General features: G+C 34.7%; 1 protein-coding gene across 1 annotated transcript in view; it reads right to left on the reverse strand.

The window, feature by feature from the left end:
- The window catches only part of LOC118187490 (uncharacterized), a 65743-nt gene extending 61919 nt beyond the window's left edge, over window positions 1–3824 (reverse strand). The window contains exon 1 of the mRNA XM_035357725.2: window positions 3755–3824. The gene's annotated coding sequence lies outside the window, so the exon portion shown is untranslated. The remainder of the gene's footprint in view (window positions 1–3754) is intronic.
- Between the last annotated feature and the right edge of the window lie 12475 nt (window positions 3825–16299).

Raw genomic sequence — 16299 nt, forward strand, 5'->3', positions numbered from 1 at the left:
CAAGTAATAAGTTTGGCAAGTAAAACTGTTTTGTAGTACCAGGCGCCAAGTTGCAAAATTGCGAAGTAACCAGTATGATTTTTTACAAAATTTGATATTTTTGCTTAACCTGAGGTGTGGAATCTAACTATGGATAAACATCGTCACATCACTTTAGATAAAGATCAGTTTTATGTCAACTACGTACATGTTAGAAATCTGTTCTTTTCTATTACCAACACCTGATTCAGAAATGTATGAATGTATGTATGCAAACATGGATGGATGTACTTAAGTACGAGTATAAATGTTAATATGAAAGTGAGTATATATACGCACACATATACGCAACTGCATACATACATACATTTCCGAATCCGGTCCCGAAACAGAACAGTATAATAAGTCTAATATACAGGGTGGTTATTATTAAAGTACAACTTTGAAATTGTCATAAAAGGAAAACTACTGAACCAAATGCTATCAAACTTTATAATCAAGTAATTAATCGTGTAAAGAAGTCATGGGAATTTATTTTCCCTGAAATAAAAAATATTTAAAAAAACTCACCACCAGGGGGGAAATGGTGCTGTATGCAATATTTTTAAACTAAATAAGACATGAAGATATCGGTTTAAAATGTGTTTAATCGTTTCTTAAACGTGTTATAAAGCATGTTTAATGTGGCGTTCACCATTTTCCGAAAGCAAGTTAAATCGTATTACTGCATTCTCAACAGCAGCCCTTAGCATATCAGAAGGAACGTTACGGACATGTCGGTGTATCGCATCTTTCAATTCCGCCAAATTGTCTAGATAATCACCATAAACAGTGCTTTTGAGATAACCCCATAGCCAAAGGTCACAGGGGTTTGAGGTCTGGTGACCGGGATGACCAAGAAGTAGGGAGGTGTCGGCCTATAATCTTTTCATTCTTGAAATGTTGCCTAAATAACTGTGTGACACATGTACCAATGTGCGGTGGGGCTCCGTCCTGCATAAAAATCGTAGTGTCTAAAATGCCACGTTGCTGCAGTTCAGGTATCACGAAACGTCTTAACATTGACGCTAAGCGAGCTGCAGTTACAGTGCATGTAACAGTTCTAGCTATCGACTGCTCTTCAAAGAAAAATGGTCCAATTATGAAACTAGCTGTCATACCATACCAAACGGTGACTTAGGAGAATGCAATGGAACTGGGTAGATAACATGACCGATTTTTAAGAAAGCGATTTCTGGGAGTGCGCACACTTTTGTGAGTGGTTCGCGATCTCAATTCTAATCTCTAATTTGTGGTTTTTAAGGACAGATTTCTCCGTTACACGGTTGGCGCACTCGACTTTTATCTCCTTTAAACGGTAGTTTTGTTTAGGTGAATGTAACGTTCTTAAGGGTATAAAACATGTTAAACCCGTATAGCAAAAGGTTAAGTTAGATTCTGACCCTTATTTCGTTTAACAATATTGCATACAACGCCTTTTTTCCTCTGGTGATGAATTTTCAACTTTACTTTTTTCCCCGGAGCATAAATTTCTCTCGACCTCCATTATACGATTACTAAGTTTGATAGCATTTGGTACATTAGTTTTCCTTTTATGACCATTTCAAAGTGGAACTTTAATTATAACCACCCTTTATATCCTAATCCTAGGTCGCATTTTTGAAAGACGAAAAGTGCAATTTAAAATTTTATCAATCTCGGCCAGCCTAGAACAAGAAATATGGACGCTGTGCTCTTTTCCCACCTCAATATGACAAAAACATAAACATATACATAATAAACCTGCATATATAATACATATTTAACTGATTTATAAACGACTTAAATATTTCACTACATTAGTCAATAAAGTGAATTTTTTTTAACTTTTTGTTGAATCAAAAGAGCAAACAGATTCTATAATTTAAAAAGTAACCACACAGCTTTAAACTTCTATTTCTGATGAACAGCCATCTTTTTCAATAACACAGTTGTATACTTTTGAAATTCAATTCAGGAAAATTTTTGACATAAAATATTCAGTAATTTTAAGTTTAAAGATAGATAAGTTTTATTATGTCCTTATTCTCTATGTCATAAATCTGCTCTGGTGGGGGAGCAATTATAAATTTTAACAACATCCTAATTTTAATGTTTCCTAGAAAAAAATAGCAAATTAATTTTTAACAAAATATAGGAGAATTTTAGATAATATTAAAATCTTGTTTAGCGATTACGTGATCGTTATCTACAATGGTCATCACAGAAATTTTTTCGACTTTTTATAACTCAAAATTTTGATTTTTTTAATTTTTGTAATTATCAAATGTAATACAAACAATGACTAATTTCCCTTAATTCATTATAATTAAACATAGACCCACTAATGAAATATTACCTTCTTTAAATCAAACTATGCTTTTTAATATTTTTAAGAGGGTGTTATTTTTTATTACTGAAAATAAAGTGTTCTGTACAAATAAAGTTCGGTAACACAAGAACAAGTTGTAGCTAATCGACGATACACAAGATCTTTTCGATGTTAATAAATATGCTTTCCTCATCATAAGTAACGCAGTGCATCATTTGAAAAATAATTTTAAGTACAGTTCTTAATAACTCTTCGCAGCTGGTGTTGTTTTACATCACATATGTGATAAATTAAATGCATTTGTATCATCCTTCATTACATGAATTACATACACTCTATATTCCGTGTATCTAATGTCCACGTCCAAAATGAAATGAAATAGTTTTAATTAAATTTTCTCGAAACTAGTCTTCTATATGTAATTCGTTTTTTTAATTTTATTTAAACTTTTTTTTAATATTTTGTATTTTTATGTTCATAATATTTGCGCACCAAAAACGAAATGTACAAATAAAGACAGGAAAATTCATTGAATCAAAAAATCTTTTTTAATTGTTTTGACGGTCATCAACAGTAAAGATTTATTTTCATCAGGTGGTAATATGAATTATTTTTAATTTAACATGTGAAGAGAAATATCTATATAATTTAATTATCTTCAAACATAATTTTTAATTAAAAAAAATCTTAAGTGACAAATTCTTTTTTGAAGGGTTATAATCCAAGAATCTTAGAATTTTAGATTTTTCTGATTTACTAATTATTCCAAAGTAATTAATTTTTATAGATTAATATTTAAAATTGGTATTATAAATTATTTAAAACTATTTTAAATTGTAAATATTATTGATGTGAAAAAATTTCTTCAGTAAGTCTTTTACTGAAACATATATTCCTCTAGATGAGAGCGCTTTTATTTTATTTCCACCGAAATTAGATTAATATCCCAAGCAAATAAAATTCTGTTAGGGATGCTGAGATTAAGAAGTGCTCCTTATAATCAATGAATCACAGACACGGAAGAACTAGGATATATTCATAAAACTATACGTTTCTTTTAAATAAAAAGGAATTGAGCTGCGCTTGTGAGTTATATGCTTATAGTTTTAACAGATGGCGTGACATTTGCCGTCAGGTAAATTTCCCTTTTTCGGATTTAATAGGGAAATTTTTATTCGACAAGTGTTAACCATATCTACCCATAGCAACAAAATTTTCTCCTCTTCCTAGATTTGGCATCATCCAAATTCATGGAAAAAAAATCGCCAAGCTCAAAACTTAAATAATTATTGAATGCAAAAATCTTACCTTTTTTTTTAAACTGCATATAGTATTAACTAAAATGAATTACTCAATATATAATATTAATCATATAACAACTAAAATTTATGAACGAGTTAAACATTATCATATGAAAATACTTACTTCTTCGGAAGATCGTTTGGCCATTTTGTCGAAAATCGATGCGGTAAGCAGTCTTTCCGTTTACACAGTAATGCCAGTCGAAATTACAATATTACCTGCACAAAACGCCTCGAATCTAAAGGTTTAATTTTATTCTGTGTTATCATACATTTTCGTCATTTCTGACGTATAGCAATGCGCTTCAATCTTTCTCTCTGACAGTCACAGGAAAGCCTTACTTCAGGATTGGGGAGGAAAAATGTCTATCTGGCCTCCGTCGCCCCTCATGACGAAAATTTCCCATCATCCCCCAGACGCTGGGAAGGGGATAGGAGGTCCGGACCTATCCTGCAATTCAATGGACTCTTCCAGTAACTAGAAGTCCGGTAAATTAGTTATTCTTGCTATCCAACATTATATTAGCATGCAAGAGCTAGTGCATATAAATGCGAGATAAGAGCAGGGTTAGCAATCATGGTTAAAGATATTTACAAAGTAAAAATATTCTATAGTAAGAACGTCATAGAAATAAATAAAAAAAATTATAAATAATTTAACTGCATTTTATGGTTTTGTTATTGTTAATTTATTAGTTTAAAATATTAGACTCAATTCAGAAGTCAAACAACAAAAATCAGCGTTAATTTACAAAATTTTCACAGGACTAGTTTCGATGGTTTTACCGAACCATCATCTTCAGCTGCAAAACCGCAAAATGTCCTGTGAAAATTTTGTAAATTAACGCTGATTTTTGTTGTTTGACTTCTGAATTAGTATTTATTCGGCGTGTTATTGTGTCTTAATTATTAGACTCAAATTAGTATAAACATAACTAAAATACAGATTATTTCACAATTTACAAATAATTGCAAATTATTCCAAAATAATTTATTAATATCTCGAAGAGTGTATTATCTTCAGTTTGCGAATAATCAGTATTACAAATAGCATAGTCAGTGCAATAAGTCATAATAGTCAGTGTAACTAATGTATAGAATTCATCTAACCCCGATTATTGCAAAAGGAATGACTTGCTAACAGATCAACAGACTGAGAAATACTGATTCATACGAAATGGATAAAGAAAACAATGTAGGGATTAAATTTCTCTCATTCTGCATAATACCAGTTATGTTACTATGTAAATTTACGTTATAAAATTTTAATTTAGAGATTAACTTAAGTTTTTGATTTATTTCATTTTAGCAAAGCACAATAGGGCTACCTGCCTCACGAAAGGAATGCCTGGGAAAATTACGAACACTATTATGTAATCAGCTTCTTCACTGGAGTTTAAACGCAAATCGAACTATCCGAGCTAGGTGATTTTACTGTTCGGTAAGCTGAGGGAGCTTGTTTGAAGATCAGCATAAACAAATTCTTCGCTTAAGTGAAGAATTTTATTAACATTTGTAAAAAAATAATTATGATTTTTAAAAAACTCTATTGTTTTAACATATCACAGTCACAGACATGCAAACCTCTTAAACAAAAAAAATAAGAAATACCTTTGAGAAATCAAGTGATTTTTTTCCCATCAACCGAAACAATTTTTAGGCAGCAAAGATGTATAAAAGAAAATTCCCTTTAAAAAAAAAATAACCATTTATAAATACTATCCAATTAATATTTGAAAATGTAATATATAAATTTTTAATGCAAATAGAACAAACAATCATATATTTAAAAATACTTTTACTATTTGAAACGTTTTATATAAAAATTATATTTCAATCCATTTTCATGTAATTGTTAACAGCGATACCATATTTTGCTTTTTTTAAGAAAGAAGCATCCTTATTTTGCTCCTATCAATTGCCAAGTATGCCTGTTTTTGCTAATAAAAGTTTTTTCAGTATATCATTATTCGATCTGGATCTAGATTTAGTTTACTTTTTAAAAACACTACTAAAAATTCTCTCACATTTGGCGTTATTATGGGAAATTGTCAAGACGGCCAATATTATTTTAGCGAGCTCACTATATTTAAATTCTATCAAAACTTTCTAGTTTTCAACTAGACTCCCTTGAGAATCAGTTCTTGTAGATTTTTTTAACTTTATCCAAGTTTACAAATTCTAAATTGTGACCGAAATTTACCTGATGCAACGTATATTATCCTCTTTGAAACCTAAGCGAAATAAAACTGGAATCTACTCAAAAATTTCTTACATCAGGAAAAGACCCACTTGCTAGAATACAAACATTTGCAATTTCAGCATGCAAAATTACTTCACATTTAATGGAAACTTACACAGTATATAATTATATACACCGCAGAACTAACTTCTAACATCTAATCAAAATTTCTTTTTTCTTCATTAGGAATCTCTTCAACTACTTCATTTGCTAAAGCTCCTATTAACTTACAGCAATTATTTACAGCGAACGCATTAAAAATAAATTAACTCAGATTTCTAGATTTACAGCCCTTTCGCGCTAAAAAAAAAAGAAATAAAAAAGAAATCAAATAAATAAAAGATTAAAAAAACACTTAAAGCTTTCTAATTTAATATTTATGGCCAAAAGTGCTTTTTTTTTATTTTATTTATTTATTTTTTTTATTTACATGCACATACATGGTTTGAAGAGCAGATGGGCTAATGTGTCTTTGGGACAAAAATATTTAAAACCCAGCATATCTTTAGAATTCCCGATACACAGTCTCCCGCGTTGGAGAAATAAATGTTTTTTTTTTTTTTTTTTTTTTTTTTTTTAGTTCAAAGGAGCTTTCTCCCTGAAGGACTATTATTTTCTTTTTGCGATTTTGCATTAGTTTAATATAAATGTCGTTTCACTTTCTAAACTCTTGCCACCAAATATTAGAGAGCCCACCAACGGCCGGTTGCTAAAGTCGCTGAACACTTTTGCTAGTTCGGTCTGAGGTTCGAATCACGCGAACGGGCTGGCTGCATGAGCGTTTTCGTGGTTTTCCCCATGTGTAACGAGTATACGAGCCAGTTTCCCTTAGAAAGTCCTCTACGAAGGTATCCCTCCCCTTAGGCAGATAGCTCTAGTGTGCTTTGCCACAATTAAATAAACCAAACCAAATGTTAAGGTCCTGCATTATATTCGAAGAAATTAAATAATGAAAAATCTCCATAAATTTGTGTATATTTCTCGCATTGTGATAAAACAACGGTACATAGAGCCATCGAATTTTAAATGACGTAATCTTACTGCGAATATGGCCATGTTGAAGCCCAAATTTGAAATTTGGAATTTGTTTTATGATCAATTTCCTATTTTGTAAAACTTTAACGAATTTTTGATTAACAAACTCAAGGATTTCAAAGCGAGCCATGGCAACGTTGTATAGAAAAAACATTTTTATCTCCAGCGCGTGAGACTGCTTATCGGAAATTCTGAAGATATGCTCAATTTATAACTATTTTGCAAAATTGCTCTTGAACTGAATTTTCTGGTTTAAGTGCGAAGAATGTGATATTTAATAAATAAAGGTAACATACCCCTTTGGGCGTATTTTAAAATCTGAAACCTTTCAGATTTTTCTTTAACGTACAGCATTGCCATTCCTTGCTTTTAAATCGCTGAGTTTGTTTATCAGAAATTCGTTCAAGTTTTACTAAATATGAAACAGATAATGAAAACAATTTCAATATTGGGCTTCCAGGTACCCATATTCGGGTGGAGGACTACGTTATTCAAAATTTGATGGCTCTAGAAACCTTTGTTTTTTCACAGTGCGAGAAACGTACATACATTCATGAAGATTCTTCATTATTTTAATTCTTTAAATATAATACAGGGCAATAGTACTTGATGGCAACAATTTGGAAAATGAAACTAACATTTATAGTGTGCGTGTGTGTGATTATGGCAAAGCCTCTAGGGCTATCTGCCTAAGGGTAGGGATGCCTTCGTGGAGGACTTTCTAATTGAAACTGGCTCGTATACACGTTACACACGTTTACGTGGGGAAAACCACGAAAACGCCCATGCAGCCAGCCCATTTGCGGGATTCGAACCTCGGACCGAACTACCAGTGTTCAGCGACTTTACCGCTCGGTCGCTGGTGGGCAATATTTATAGTGAACCGGTACGAAATGCCGTTTTGACACTAATAACCGTTCTGGGTTAAGGCCCCTTTGGACTAATAATAATAATAACAATAATAAGGTTAAAAAAGTCTGAAAGGTTTCAGATTTTAAAGGTCGCCCAAAAAGGTTTGTTAGTGTTTTATACGCTTTCGTCGAGCTTGCGGTCTACCACTCTGCTGTTACACTCACTCCTACTAACGCATTCCTTTTACAATTTTAGATTCATTACTAAGCGTCATTGATATTCGGGGAAGGATTAAGTTATTCAAAATTTGATGGCTGTATATACCGTATTTTTTTGCATTGCGAGGAGCATGCATATATACCGATTCTTCAATATTTAATTTCTTAAAAAATATTACAGGGCGATAATATTTGGTGGAAACAATATGAAAAATAATACGTCATTTATAGTTAACAAGGCAAAATCTCTGAGACTAACAGCCCCTATTGAGCTAAGAAATAAAGAAAGAGAGAAAGAAAGAAAATCTCTCAAAGGAAATTCATAGTTTAAGGTTATTTATATTTTCATTTGCTGAGCATCGCAATTTACCAATCTTTTCTTAAACTCAAACCTTCTGACTTCCACCTACTTTTTTCGAGGGGCGGTCTTCTTAGCTGTATTATTTAGCATCGCTTTCTTCGCACTTAAATTCAAGTGCAAAATCCCAAAATATATACCATATCTTTAGAATTCTCGATAGAATGCTAGCGATAGCCATACAAGTTTTTTTTTTTTTTTTACTGTAGCTGCATAATTTATTGCAAAGTTATCAGGTTCAATGTTCCTTCTAACCTTCTTCGGGAACATACAAGGACCTGACTCGGAACAGAGAGCTTACTAAAGCTATGTTCACTAATTGTGGTAAGTAGACAGGATACAGACGAAGGGTATACAAAACCCTTTATTTTTCTCTATATACAATAACTTCCTTACTTCGGAATACAATGACCCGCCACTCGGGGTCTAACGTAAAAGTATAAAAATAAAACTAAACTCTAATTTAACTTTAGAATAATACACGTGGAAGATTGGCCTTATAATAACAGGAAGCGTATGTAGCACAGAGACTGTGAACACTACAATACGTTTAATTTATCAAGAGGATTAAAACCTCTGGCCTGGAAGGGCAAACAGCAACTGCGTAACTTCTAAGGTAAGCGGCCTGCGTTGACTCACTGCTTCCTCTCTTTCGCTTGGCAAAAAGGCCACACTTAAATACTTGGCGTTCGCCAGACAAACTTTGCATAAAAACCTTCACGCTTATAATTCTGGCCGGAAGTAGAAAATAAGAAGTGATAGTAAAGATTTAAAATAAAATAAACGTTAGTAAAACTTAAGATCCTTACATACTTCCCGCCAGAGTTAATTAGTTTGAAACTGAGGTCTAAAAAGACCTTGTTGAAAACTTTTAGCTCTAGAATCTAACGCGAGGCCAACCTTTTACAAACACACTCCGCTAGAAACTAGAAATTTAAAAGAAAGAAATTTATTACAATTGCAGCTCCCAGGATATACAACAATCTTTTTTTCATCTGTACTGCATCTAAACAGGAGCTTTTATTCAATTCTGGTTCCTTCCAGAGATCTGGAAGGAAAACTAGTTTAATGAAATGTTACACAATGACATGGCAAGTAACATATACAATTATACTGCTCTTAACATTCTTATTTCATTCATGACTATTTTAATTATCTCTCCCCATGCTCTCTGACATGTGTTGTAAAAGAACACCAAACACGAATGTGTTTCTGTCTACGTGTGCCACACTTCCTCCTACAATCAAAACACTAACGTGTTAAAATTCAACATAACGAGACCTCTTAACACACCCTAATTTCAACTCTAAACCCTGAGGTACTATTCTAAAAGTAGCTAACTCTAAAGTGTAGCGTCAGAGAGCCTAACTACATCATTCAACCTTTAACACATATTCGCCATGATTTAGTCTTTACAGTCACACGAATAACAAATTTTTAACATTACTTTCACTTTTACCATATCACGGTATTTCTTAACATTTAAAATAATAGAACATATCAACATGCCGTTAATTTTACAGATTTGAAAACATACATTAGTAGTACATTGTTAACTTCTATTCTTTTCAAAGCAAGTGCCAATTCTTTCTACATTGAAATAATACTACATTTCAAAAAGTCTTTCAGACTAAAACTTCTTTCTTGCTAGAATGTTTTAAATAAAATTTATACAATAACTTTTTACAATATTTAAGTTTTTAACACAACGCTATTATACATCAACTTTAGTTTTACGCACGAGTAATTGAAAAACATAATACGAAAATCAGTCACAACTCATTTCTCGCCCTTTTGCGATAAAGGTAGACCTCGCATGAGGTAAAACTTCTTGAAATCTGCCACTTGCAGTAAGAATGAAAGATTAACTTAAGTTTGCAAAGTAACATAAAATTTTACTTATCTTTGAAATATTCGGACATCCTTTTCTGGGCCCAGTCTTTAAAGGTACTGCAGATAGTAGTTTGGTTTATCCTCCTTCTTGTACGGGCTCGCCCTTCAGTGCTTTCCTCTGGAAGCTTCCTTTTTTCACCAGTACGGCCACCCTTGAATACTTTCCTTTTCTCCTCTGCTTGTGGTCTTTGCCGTTTGATGGCAGCTGGTCTTGGCGGAACCGGGAAATTTCTTCCGTGTTCTTGCTTGGACCTCGTTGCTGGCCGTTCAAACTTTCCTTGTACTTTTTCCTCCGCCGCTGATGGCCCTTCCGCAGTTCGGCGACTTTTGCTGCGGAGAGTTCTGTCGGATGAGTAGATCTTCCGTTTTAAAGCCGGGTTATAGTTGCCGTCATTTCTCCTGGTTCTCTTCACATACGTCGTCCTTCTCCCTTCTTCATTCTGGGGGTGTTCGTGAACTCTCTTTTCTAGACGGTGGAACGGCTTCTTTTTCTTGTTACCTTCAATTTTTGCGCGGGGCAATTTTCTTTTGACTTGCTTCTGTCTCTTATTTGCTTGGCCTTGTACTTGTCGTTTTTCCAACTCTGGAGCTTGTACCTGCGTTGTCTGCCGTGCCGGATCCTGCAAAAGATCTGAAAAGATTTGCATTTTATTACGATCGAAGTAGGGCTTGATTTGATCAATGTTTGCGGAACAGGTTTCACCATTTCTGGCTTTTAACACTACAACAGCGTGAGTTATTTTTTCTATAACATATGGTCCTTCAAATCGTGGAAAAAATTTGGCAGTTTTATCTTCTGGTGCTGAAGAAAGTGAATGCTTAATTTTTAAAACTTCATCCCCTACTTTATAAGTTACTCCCCGTCGTTCAAATCATAATATAGCTTCTGTTTTCTTTGTGCTACTTCCGTATTCTTTTTTGCTTCTTTTATTAGTTTTTCTATATCACCCATTTTAAATTCTGGGGCTCTTTGTTGCACATAAAATAATTTATCTGACGGTGTTATAATCTTTCTGCCTAGAAATAACTCAGCAGGAGTTTTGCCCGTTGTATCATGTTTTGCGGTCCTAAGGGCGAAAGCAAATTCATTGACATAGTTATCCCAGCTTTTATGAAAATTTTTAACATAACTACGGATAATTTTCACTATATTTCTATTGACCCGTTCCGCTATATTTGATTGCGGCCGATACGGGACCATTTTTAAATGACGTATGCCCAGTTTTTGGCACATGTCTTCAAATATATTACTTACAAATTGAGAACAATTATCCGATATAACTTTTAGGGGCACCCCGTATTTTAAAATATATTTATTTAAAATAGAATCGGTAACTAATTTCGCGGAGGCTCGTTTTAAGGGAACAATTTCGGTCCATTTACTAAAATGATCAACCATAACAAGGAGATAGCGACTTTTATTTAACTGACTTTTTGGGAAAGGGCCCAATAAATCGATGCCAATTATTTCATTTGGAAATTCGGATTTAATACTATTTAGAAACCCGGCCGGGCGGAAATTAATATAATTAACTGCTTGACATGTTGGGCAGGACTGGACATACGCCCTTGTTAACTTTTGCAGTTCAGGAAAGTAGACTGCCTCGCGTACGCGTTGGATAGTTTTTCGAATACCAGCATGAGAAGCTAAAGGGCTGTCATGGAGCTCCTGCAGGATATTTAATCTAAGACTAGCTGGGATAACAGGTCGAAATTCGTTGTTGGAATTCGTAGTTTTTGTATAAAATAATAGACCATCTATTAGTTCGTAATGGGCCGCCCTATTTCTTATCGCCACAATATCTTGGTGGCTAAAATTTTCAGGATCCTTCAAATACTCATAAATACTTCCAAACTCAGGATCCTTACCCAGTTCGGTTATTACAGTTTCTCGGGAATTTATTGTACACGCTGTAAGCATTGCCATCTTTACGGTATTGCCTTGTTCGTCTATTTTAATCCTTGATAGGGCATCTGCTACGATATTTTCCTTTCCAGGGGTATGCTTGATTACCAGATTATATTCTTGCAGCTTGAGTGCCCATCTTATTAACCTTGGGGATAAATTTTTCCCTGAGTACAATCTAGTTACCGCCGCATGATCAGAGTATACTGTTATCGGCGCCTTTCCAAAATAGACTCGGAACTTTTGCACTGCTAACAGAACTACAAGTGCCTCTCTCTCGGTCGCGGAATAGTTTCTTTGTGTTTGATTTAAAGTTCGGCTAAAAAATGCCACGGGCTGCTGATTTTGCGAAAGTACCGCTCCTACCGCATAATCCGAAGCATCCGCTGAAATTTCTAAATTTTCATCCTTTTCAGGAAATTTCAACACAGGGGCTTGCGTTAATGCTTGTTTTAATTTTTCGAAAGCACTATTGGCTTCGGCCGTCCACGAGAATCTTGCCTTTTTCCTTTTTAATTTTAACAATGGCTCAGCGATAGCCGCAAAATCTTTTATAAAGGACCTATAAACAAAGTCCTAGTAAAGAAGAGAGCTTCTTTGCCGTGTTTGGAGTCGGATACTTTTGTACAGCGATTATTTTTGATTCATCTGTCTCGATCCCTTTTTGCGATATTTTGTAACCTAAATATTTTAATTCATGGGCTGCAAATTTGCACTTTTCGACATTAACTTTTAGACCGGCCTCATTTAATAAAGAAAACACCTGTCTTAAATCCTGTACATGTTGGTCGAGCTTATCACTAGTAATAATGATATCGTCTAAATAGATAAATGTGGACTTTCCAAGAAGAGGTCTTAACACAATGTCCATGCATCGCTGAAATGTTGCCGGGGCGCCTGAAAGGCCAAACGGCATACGCAAAAATGCATAAGTGCCAGACTTGGTTATAAAAGCAGTCTTAGGCACGTCCTCAGGCCTCACCCCTATTTGAAAAAACCAGTCGTTAAGTCTAAAGTCGTCATAAATTTGGTTGATTTTATGTTCCTTAAAATTTCTTCTATGATCGGTAACGGATATACCGGATATTTCGTTATGGAATTTAATTTACGGTAATCAATAGCGAATCTCCACCTTTTTGGATGCTCCAAAGGATAGTCATTATTTTTCTTACATAAAACCACCGGGCTAGCATAACTACTTGAGATGGGCGTTATGATCTTTTTACGTAGCATATCGGTAATATGCCATTCTATAATTTTTTCCTTATTCTTATCATACCGGTATGGTTTTTGACGAACTGGCAATGCATCTCCGGTGTCAATACTATGGTTAGTAACCTGAGTAAATCCTGGAATATCACTAAATAACGAAGCAAATTCACTTACCACTTGTCGGATTCTATCTTGCTCGTCATTAGGCAGGTGGTCAAGATTTACCATCGGTGGTTCAGCCTTTTCAGTACGAACTGGTCTCATTGTCAGCTTAAGGGACGCTTCATTAAAATCCAGTGTTGCTTGTCCGTCTGAAAGAAAATCTATCCCTAAGATTAAATGTGCTTGCAGATTCTTTACTATAAAAAACATCACCTTTATTTGTTCGTCCTTGATACGGATATACAAAGGTACTTTACCTACGCACTTACATTTTTCTCCTTGCGCCGCTAACACTGTTGTATTATCCGCATTATATATGCGGTATTTGCGAAAATACTTCCTAAAAAACTGTTCTGCCACACAGGAACACTGCGCGCCGGTATCCAGGAGTGCGGTGGCTGGGATATTATTCACCAAGACTTCAATCTTCGGAAGAGTCAAATTTTTCACCATTACTGTATTTAACTTGTAGGAAGAGGGGTTTTCGTGGCCTTCGGATTTCCGCACCCTCTCGTCAGCAGAAATCCGTTTTAGTTTAAATTATTTTTCCTTTCCGTGCTTTCCTTCTTTTTCCCCTGGCCTTGAGACTTTTTTCCTGGATTGCTATTGAACTGTCAACGTTCGCCGGCTGTTTTTGAATGCTCGGGTTTCCTTGCCCACTGATTCGCTTTTTCTCCGTAGCCATGTGCTTGAGTTTGCTGTAGTCTTGGCGTACCAAATTGGTTTCGCTGTTGATATTGGCGTCTTCTTTCGACGTCCGCCGTTCTTCTACTTTCAAACTGGATTGCTAGCTCAAATAACTTTTCCAGTGTAGTCGGATTTCTTAATTCAATAAAGTCTTGCACTTGGGGCAGTAACCTCGGCAAAATCACTTGAATTATTTCAGGATCCGGACGGTGTCCATACAAGAGCTTGAAAACGTGAATTTTTCTTAAAATAAAGCTCGAGAGGTTTTCGATTCTTTGTTGATATATGCTGAAAAGTTCCGTTTCTAATTTCGCACGATCCCTTACAACAGGGAAGGCTTTTAGTAGGGCAATCTTGAAATTTTCGTAAGTATAGGTGGGACATCCTGCTTGACCCAAGAGACTTCTGCCTATACATTTGAACCAGTTAAGCGCTTGGCCCCTCAAAGCGCTGGTAGCTAAGGAAATTTTTGAAACTCGTGCACGGGGTAGAGCATGAAGTGGTCATCCAATTTTTCCAAAAAACTGGTTACCGGTGAGTTTCCGTTAAACGTTGCTTCTGGTTTCATCGAAGCGCGCATGTTCTGGACGATGTAACCGAATCCTTCCAGGGCGGCAGCTGGCATTTCTGGATTCTGAGCCGTTTCTGAAGGCAGCACAGGTTCTTCTTGAAACTCGGCCATGGTTATTCTTCTTCGTTGGGCGCCACTATCAGGTTCAATGTTCCTTCTAACCTTCTTCGGGAACATACAAGGACCTGACTCGGAACAGAGAGCTTACTAAAGCTATGTTCACTAATTGTGGTAAGTAGACAGGATACAGACGAAGGGTATACAAAACCCTTTATTTTTCTCTATATACAATAACTTCCTTACTTCGGAATACAATGACCCGCCACTCGGGGTCTAACGTAAAAGTATAAAAATAAAACTAAACTCTAATTTAACTTTAGAATAATACACGTGGAAGATTGGCCTTATAATAACAGGAAGCGTATGTAGCACAGAGACTGTGAACACTACAATACGTTTAATTTATCAAGAGGATTAAAACCTCTGGCCTGGAAGGCAAACAGCAACTGCGTAACTTCTAAGGTAAGCGGCCTGCGTTGACTCACTGCTTCCTCTCTTTCGCTTGGCAAAAAGGCCACACTTAAATACTTGGCGTTCGCCATACAAACTTTGCATAAAAACCTTCACGCTCATAATTCTGGCCGGAAGTAGAAAATAAGAAGTGATAGTAAAGATTTAAAATAAAATAAACGTTATTAAAACTTAAGATCCTTACAAAGTTATCATTAGTTAAAATTAGTATCTTAAAAAGATGTCATTAAAAATAGTCTATAATGGTTTTAATGAGTCCAGCTAGTGGCATTTCATAAACATATTTAATAATGCTAATTATACATCTGACGATTTAAATACATTTTAATTTAAATTAATGAGATTATAAAGTAGAAAAAATATATTTAAGACTGAGTTTATTGCTTTTCAATCACTCAGTAACGCAAATTTTATATTTGAAAGTTAAATATTCTTATACTTTACTAAATGGCAGCACCCTGGCTCGTGGAGACAATAAGTATTCTATTTATGGCAACGGCAACTCATTGCTCTCTAACAGCCAAATTTGTGATTAAAATTGGAAGGCAGGCTGCGTATGAAAATGTTTTATTTCGAATAGTGTTGCCACATCTCGCTTTCAAATCCCTGAGTTTGTTAAACAAAAATTTGCTAAATTTGTACAAACTATGAAATAAATCAAGAACAAATTCAAAATTCGGTCTTCGAAGTGCCCGTGTTCAGGTGGAGGACTAGGTTATTAAAGTTCTGGTGGCACTAGCTGCTGTCGTTTTCCCACACTACGAGGACATACACTCCTCTGCAAAATCAAGAGAATTTGCACATTATGTCGAATTTCTCAAAAACTGATGCCCAGATTGTAATGAAATTTAGTATGAAGATACAAATATAACAGAGAAAGATGTGCACCATTCAAAATTCATTTTATGTACACATGTTTATCAATAAATGTCATTGTTCAGCTATGTTCAAAATCCATGTTCTGATATCGAAATGAAAATGAGTCTAATATGGGATATAGTG

The sequence above is a fragment of the Stegodyphus dumicola genome, chromosome 2 (assembly GCF_044657685.1).
Source record: "Stegodyphus dumicola isolate Sdum_Otavi_A_Nest chromosome 2, ASM4465768v1".
NCBI lineage: Eukaryota > Metazoa > Arthropoda > Arachnida > Araneae > Eresidae > Stegodyphus > Stegodyphus dumicola.